The following is an 8,436-nucleotide window of genomic DNA, read 5'->3' on the forward strand; positions in this document are numbered from 1 at the left end:
CACAGCACACCTCGCTTTTTCAGACCGATGAGCTTTATAAAAATCGATGCTTTTCAGAAAGGCGGGGCATAGAGGAGAAACAATAATGTACAGTATGTGGAAAATAATGTGTTTTTTGAACCTTAAACCGCATAAACACATTTCATTACACCAAATACACAAAATAATGTTCTTTTTAGCCGCATCATATGACCCCTTTAAGATGGGTTACATGAGAGCTATAATGACAGTCTTCACTCCTATCGGTTAAACTTTTCTCAAATTTGTTGCATAGCTGTACATGCCTACACCCTGTAGGCAGTGGTTGCTGTCACTTAGCCTATGTCTCCAAAGCCGCCAGCAAATGCTTTGTCCTTGGAAGTCTCTGTATGTCTGAACGGGTCTTTATGCAACTAGCAATATTTGAAAACATACAAAAGTGTTCAGCATTTGACTGAAACCTGTCCAATCTTTATCTCTTGCAGGGTTGACCTACAAACCATTCTAAAAAAACTGCTAAGTAAAGTTGATGAAAACCTCTGCCCAACAGTGAACCAAATCAACATATGCAGAGAAAACATACTGCAGTGCAGTCTGCAAGCATTCAAGCGGCGAAGATTTAACCCAGAAGCAAAACTGGATATAGTTTTTGTTGATGCTGAGCAGAAAGGTGAAGGGGCAGTGGATGAAGGTGGCCCATCAAGAGAATACATGCGGCTGTTGATGCGAGCCATCCATCAGTCAAAGATTTTCCTGGGCCATGAGAAAGATCGGAGTTTGGCTCTTGACACTCAAGGTCAGTACGCCTGCCAAAACAAAACACTTTTGTGTCAGGTTATGTTGTAATGCTAAATATAATGGTAGAATTGTGTGTGTTATGACTGGCTGTGAGATGCTTGATGTGAGATCCACGAATCAGAGAGGTTACTAATTTTGCATCATGAAAGCACTGCAAGTAAGAGTTTGCAAGTGCACTTTAAGGGATAGTTCTCTTAAAAAAAATTACATTTACTCACCATTTACTCATGCATTTAGCAGATGCTGGAACACCCTCAGGTTGTTCAAAATCAGTTTTTCTACGGAGTTTCTACTGTTGAACACAAAAGATATTTTGAAAAATATGGGTAACCGTTACCCATTTCATTTACTGCCATAGTAGGAAAAAAACCTACCCACATAATCACATTAATGAGGGCTCTACAGTGTGACAATTTCTGAAAACTACTGCGTGCAACTATGAAAAAAATATTTAGGAGCACCAGTGCGCCTGACCCCAATCAGCATATTTGCTCGGGGAGCTTCAATGATTTCTACTTACAACGTGTTTTTGCAGCGTTGAGTAATGTGCTGAGTTATGCAAGTTCACGAATCTTCTCATTATAACAAATGAAGCAGACACGATGTAAATAAGATATTCACTGATTATAATGGAACTTTGTGAAATTGTGATGATGAGTGAAAGCTTTTAATTTTTCATAGACAGTCAGTTTTATATTTAAAACATTCTAAACATGAATTTATGAATTTAATTGCACTCATGCCACCTCTGAGCCTCATTAAATGTCTGTAAATATACCTACATGCCACTTTTGTGTTCTTCTGTGCCACCTCTGTAGTGCAAATGATTTTTGTTAATACTTTTTGTTTTTGATCAGTAAAATAACTTATTCTTATTCTGGTTTTTTTTATTATAAATTTTGAAAAAAGCTTATAAATATACACTTTTGAATTTGACATAAGATGACATACTTTCAATAAAGTTACATTAAAAAGTTACAAAAATTCCCCTTGTAAATCACTTTAGGGAGTCAAATATTACCTCTTGAATGATTAATTGATTATTGATCAGAAGGTGCTCCTGAATTTTTTTTTTCTGTGCTCCACAAGTGCTCCTAAAAATAAACGTAAGTGTGGAGTCCTGCATAAATTTCTCTCTCTTAATCACTTGTTTGGATTGGTAAAGGTCTATGATTTCAGGACTGTGTGCCTCACTGTGTTACATTAGAAAAAAAAGGATGACAGTTTTTTTTTTTTTACCTGTCCGCTTGTGATCAGATCACTTGAATCCAAATACTAAACATTAAGCCTGTGATGATTGGGGGAATTTTTTTAACTTTTAAAAACATGAATAATTGTTCTATAGGAATTTCTGATATGAAGGTTTCTTCTTTGTTTTACTTTAGCTTTGCAGACTAGGTTATACACAGTAATTGGGAAGATGATTGCTGTGTGTGTTGTCCATGGAGGAGTTGGCCCACATTTCTTCTCTGAAAGGCTTTTTCAGCAGATCTGTGGTATGCCAACATCCCCTGCCTCGTTGGATGAGGTTGGAGATCATACATTGAGGGAGCAACTAATCAAGGTGAGGAGATGCTTAAGAATTGTGCCATTACAGAGGCAGCAGACAGTTTAAGTATCATTGGTGCCTTGAGATATGTATCAAGCCTGACAGAAATGAACTCTCTATAGCCCAGTCGGCTGCAGAGTTCTTTGTGAATGGAAGACTGCAAGCTGCCTTGGAACAGTAAGTGCCTTTCCTTTCCTTTCCTGACAATATATATCAGCATATATCATTAGCTTGAAACTTATTTTGAATGCTTTGTTTGTTACACAGGTTTTCAGAAGGGTTGCAAACTCTTGGTTTACTGGATGAGATGCAGAAAAATTCTGCATTGTTTTATGACATGTTCGTTAGTGATGAGAATGGCCAAACTGAGCAATTGATGGAGAAGGGCTTTGGTTAGCATGGTGACCAAGAACCTGATGGTCACTCTACTTGAGCTCCATGATCATATGTGGAGATAGGAGAAATCTACAGAAGGACAAACATCGCTGCAACACTCTACCAATCCAGTCTTTATGGTGGTGTGGCCAAACTCAATCCTCTTTTCAGTTAAGACACATGAAAACACACTTGGAATTTACAAAAAAGCACCTAAAGGACCCTCAGACTCCGAGAAACAAGATTCTCTGGTCTGATGAACCTCAATTCTAAGCATCATGTTTGAAGGAAACCAGCTCCGCTGATCACCTGCAGAGTACCATCCCAAAAGTAAAGTGTGCTGGTAGCAGCCTCATGCTGTGGGGCTGTTTTTCAGCAGCAGGGACTGAGGGACTCATTAGAGTAGAAGAAACGCTCAGTGCAGCAAAATATAGAGATAGCCTTAATGAAAACCCAGTCCAGAGCATTCAGAACCTCAGACTGGGCAGAAGGTTCACCTTCCAACAGGACTATGACCCTACGCACACAGCAAGAGTGGCTTATAGACAACTGTGTGAATGTTCTTGAGTGGCCCAGCCAGAGCCTGGGATTGAACCCAATCAAATATTTCTGGAGAAATCTGAAAATGTGCATCTGCCCCCATCCAACCTGACAGAGTTTGAGAGGTGAACAGATGAGGTGAAGAATGGCAGATAATTGCAAAATGCTGATGAGCAAAGCTTGTCGCATCAAACAAAAAAAGACTTGAGGCTGTTAAGGTTTCTTGCTTCAGCTAAATATTTAGTTAAGGGTATGAATACTTATACAATGTACTTATTTCAGTGTTTTTTTTTAATTTTTATAAATTTACGAAGTTGTGACAATTCTGTTTTTACTTTGTCAGTATGGTGTATGGCAGTGGTTCCCAATCCTGGTCCTGGAGAACCCCCAACACTGCACATTTTAGATGTCTCCCTATTCAAACACACACGATTCAACTACACTGCACATTTTAGATGTCTCCCTATTCAAACACACCTGATTCAACTCATCAGCTCATTAGTGAAGACTCCAAGACCTCAAATGTGAGTGTCAGATAAAAGAGACACCAAAAACGTGCAGTGTTGGGGGTTCTCAAGGACCAGGATTGGGAACCACTGGTGTATGGAGTGTAGACTGATGTGGAAAAAAAAGTAATTTAAAGAAGTTTATCATAAGGCAGCAACATAAAATGTAAAAAAAAAATCAAGGGGTATGAATACTTTCGCAAGGCACTGTGTATCAGCATATATCATTAGCTTGAAACTTATTTTGAATGCTTTGTTTGTTACACAGGTTTTCAGAAGGTTTGCAAACTCTTGGTTTACTGGATGAGATGCAGAAAAATTCTGCATTGTTTTATGACATGTTTGTCAGTGATGAGAAGCCCCTCCAGGCAAAGGACCTCTGCAGTATTTTTAATGTAATCTTCTCCCCACAAGGCAGCAACAGGAGGGCTAGAGAAAACCAGACCATATGACACTGGAGAGACTGGTTGATAGATGTTGAAGGTATGTCATGATTTGATGTATTGTTACAGGTACACTATGGTTTTTGGTAGCTTTAGGTAACTTTTTTTTTTTTGTTCATATTGATATAATGAGCAAGTACATCATGAATCCATCTTCAAAACTGCATGTCCTATCCTGAATCACTATGACTATATAGTAAGTGTTTATATTCAGACTGTTTTGATCCAAATGGGACGCCAACCTCTGTGGCGAAAGCCAGTACCTGTATGACTTTTATACATAAACAGAGAGAAATAACTCCCACTACAGTGTTATTGCACAAGACACATGCAGTTTTATTATTCGCTAGAGTGCCAAAGTTATATAGTGTACCTTTTAAGCCTCTGATAATGATAGTTCATTTTTTATTTGTTGGTGGTCCTCTGAAAAGGGAAGATTGAAAAAATCTAAAATCTTAAAAATCAATGACAGATTTATATGTTTTGCAGAAGTAATACAGTCACTCTGGAGATGATCATGGAGTTTGCCACTGGAGCCTCCACAGTACCACCGCTGGGTTTCCCCCACCACCCACAAATAGAGTTCCTCCATCAAGATGGAAATTTTTTTCCAGAGGCCAATACTTGCCTCATTGTACTTCGCCTGCCAATACACACCGAGTATGAAATGTTCAAGAAACACATGACAGAAGGAATTGTGCAGAGCCCAGGTTTTGGTGTTGCCTGAACTAGTTTTAATCTAGACTAAAAATGAGAAATTAGTCATGGTTTGCACAGACATAATGGAAATCTCATCTGTCTTTAAACTGTTTTAATGTTAGCTTTTCATATAAAGTACATAAAATAATTTTAGGTGCAGTTACAGCAGAGTAGACCTTATGGTTCCCTTTAAGAAGCACTGTTACGTCAAATACATGTTTGAGATGTGCATTCGTTCCAAAAGAAAACTCATTGTTTTTCATTATGCATATGCATTTACTGTTACATGACTCAAATTTTTACAGTTCAAGTCTTGTTTCATTTTTGTCCACTTGTTTTTCATTTAAACTTTGTTCAATGTCGTTGACTACTGAAAGTATGAAATGTTCAAAAAACACATGACAGAAGGAACTGTGCAGAGCCCAGGTTTTGGTGTTGCCTGAACTAGTTTAAATCTAGACTAGAACAGTTAAGACAAAAAAAGAGAAATTAGTCATGGTTTGCACAGACATAATGGAAATCTCATCTTTCTTTAAACTGTTTTAATGTTAGCTTTTAATATAAAGTACATAACATAACTTTAGATACACTTACAGCAGAGTAGACGTTGTTATTCCCTTTAAGAATCACTGTTCCGTCAAATAGCTACATGTTTGAGATGTGCATCCGTTCCAAAAGAAAACTCATTTTTCATTATACATATGTGTGTTTGAGGAAAAACTGCTACATTACATAATTTTTTAGTTTGTTCAGGTCTTACTTCATTTTTGTCCACTTGTTTTTCATTTGAACTTTGTTCAATGTATGTGACTACTGAAAGCATCAATTTTGTTCAATGTATGTGACCACTGAAAGCATCAACTTAGTTCAATGTATGTGACTACTGAAAGCATCAACTTAGTTCAATGTATGTGACTACTGAAAGCATCAACTTAGTTCAATGTATGTGACTACTGAAAGCATCAACTTAGTTCAATGTATGTGACCACTGAAAGCATCAACTTAGTTCAATGTATGTGACTACTGAAAGCATCAACTTAGTTCAATGTATGTGACCACTGAAAGCATCAACTTAGTTCAATGTATGTGACTACTGAAAGCATCAACTTAATGTTCAACAGACTGTTGCCATGTTACAGTTAAAAATGTTAAAAAAGAAAGAGTCTGTAACACTAATTTGCCAAAACATTAGCAATTTCTGCACAACACACCTGAAACTTCATCTTCAAATCTGTAATATGGTCAAGAGCATGGGAAACGGTTTCCATTTGCTGCCGAGTAAGGCTTATTTGAGGCTGCTCTACAGTTACAGCTGGGATCTCTTCATTTTCAGCTGTGGGCAAAGACTCGATGACATGTTGAGCCAGGAGTTCATGTAAATTTTCAGGCCTATAAGGATTGTCTCCAAACACATTGTTGATGGCTGTGCTGTCAGTTCCCCTGCTTGAGAGCATTCCCTCTGTCCATATTTGTGTTGGTGTTTTATTATTTTCTGTGCGCAAAGCATGGTGATTCCATGCCTCTTTGAAGTGCTGAAGTCTACTTTGTATATGTGGAAGAAAAACTACGTGGAGTGAAAGTTTGTGAATGTCATTGCTGGGATCCAAAAGTTCAGAATCCTCAAGACTGTAGAACATGCTATAGATTGGTTGCAATACGTGTAAAAATACATCCCTCCACAAACGCTCAATGTGAAGAAGGTTACTTGTAAGTTCTCGCCTCCATGATCTGACCTTACCCTAGAGCAGCGGTTCCCAAACTGGGGTGCGCGCACCCCTAGGGGTGCACAGACCGACCAGCAGGGGAGCGCGAGAGAATGCTTTTGATGATCTGTGTGCATTTTTTGAAGGGGACCAGACAACTAATCTAATCTTATTAAAACATCGAATTAGGGAAGCACCAAAATTTCAGCGAGAATGATTCCACTTCTTAATTCATGACTACACCATTCATTTATCATTTTTTATCCATTACTTTAGATTGTAGTATATGATTATTTGTACACTTAGAATAAAGGTTTAGCTGTAAACTAAACCTGATAAAACAAAATCAAACCTACATATTTAAAGTCCTCATATTTAAAATGAACATTTACCACAACACTGAATAATGTAAGAAGTCAATTTTTTTGTGCTCAGTGACAATATGGCCAAAAATTACTGCCAGACAGGCCAAATCTTACTGCATACACTCTTAAAAATAAAGGTGCTTCACGATGCCATAGAAGAACCTTTTTGTCTAAATGGTTCCATAAAGAACCTTTAACATCTGAAGAACCTTTCTGTTTCACAAAAGGTTCTTTGTGGCGAAATAAGGTTCTTCAGATTACAAAAAGGTAAGAAAGAGATGGTTCTTTAAAGAACCATCTCTTTCTTACCTTTTTGTAATCTGAAGAACCTTATTTCGCCACAAAGAACCTTTTGTGAAACAGAAAGGTTCTTCAGATGTTAAAGGTTCTTTATGGAACCATTTAGACAAAAAGGTTCTTCTATGGCATCACTTGAAGAACCTTTTGAAGCCCCTTTATTTTTAAGAGTGTACATTGATATTCAGTTACAAAAGCTTTGGAATGGCCAAAACAACAGTGAAAGGAGAACCAACTTTTAACTGAAATTAAACATTCAATCCGCATATATGGTTGGGGTATTATTCAGGTGTGCATTTACATTTGGCTGTAGTTTCCATTAACCTGCAAGAATTGGCTAATGAAGGTCTGCACTGTCACGCTATTTTTATGATGCATTGACAGAATCTCAACTACCTGTAATTTAACTAACCTTATGAGGCGCATGTTGCCATCAATGTGCCACAGACTGTTGGGAAAGGGCACGTGAAACACTCTTCGAGCCACTGTGCTACTCCATCTCCTTGCAGCAGCTGCTGGGTTGACACAAACCAACATCTCACGCACCCTATGCCGTGAAACCCTCAATCCTTCTGCTACCATCAAGGCTCGCATCATCTAAAATGGGTGTATTGAATACCAAAAAAAAAAAAGTTATATTAATTACTTTATGAACTTTAAGTTCAGACTTTAAAGTGAGACCAACAAGGCTTACCTCATTCCCAGAATTTGGATCCTGGCACTGAAGTCGTCTTACTACATTTTCAAGTTCTTCATCATTCACTCCTGCCATTCTGCTCCTGACTGACAAACCAAGCAACTTGGACCTCTTGTACAGGAATGAGGTGGAGCACCCCAATATTCTTTGGGGGGGGGGCAGATACAAAGCAATCTTTGTATTTATTGCTAAATAATTGAACTTGAAAAGCAATATTTGAAAAAAATGTTGGAGTCACTGTTTCTGTTATTTTTAAAGGTAAATAATATATACTGGAGTGTGATACAAAATGTGGAATGTAAACATGCAAATTAAGTTTTTATGGATTGATAAAATTGTGTGTGGCATTTTTTCAGCAGTTTTCTCCATTCAAATAAATAGTTTCTTCACTCTCTATTCCATTCTAAATGTTAAAGCAATAGTTGACCCAAATTTTTGTTTAGTTGACATTTATGAGTTCCTTTCTTCTGTTGAACATAAAAAAA

At 37.6% G+C, this 8,436-nt stretch overlaps 1 long non-coding RNA gene across 1 annotated transcript in view; it reads right to left on the bottom strand.

Annotated features, from left to right (window-relative positions):
• Positions 1-730: 730 nt before the first annotated feature.
• Positions 731-8,436, bottom strand: part of LOC107714250 (uncharacterized) — an 11,309-nt gene continuing 3,603 nt past the window's right edge. Inside the window, exons 2-3 of the long non-coding RNA XR_001636971.1 lie at positions 996-1,069; positions 731-785 (exon numbers count right to left, since the gene is read on the bottom strand). This is a non-coding gene — a long non-coding RNA (uncharacterized LOC107714250). The remainder of the gene's footprint in view (positions 786-995; positions 1,070-8,436) is intronic.

Source organism: Sinocyclocheilus rhinocerous, unplaced genomic scaffold (genome assembly GCF_001515625.1).
Source record: "Sinocyclocheilus rhinocerous isolate Xijiao unplaced genomic scaffold, SAMN03320098_v1.1 scaffold209, whole genome shotgun sequence".
NCBI classification, from domain to species: domain Eukaryota; kingdom Metazoa; phylum Chordata; class Actinopteri; order Cypriniformes; family Cyprinidae; genus Sinocyclocheilus; species Sinocyclocheilus rhinocerous.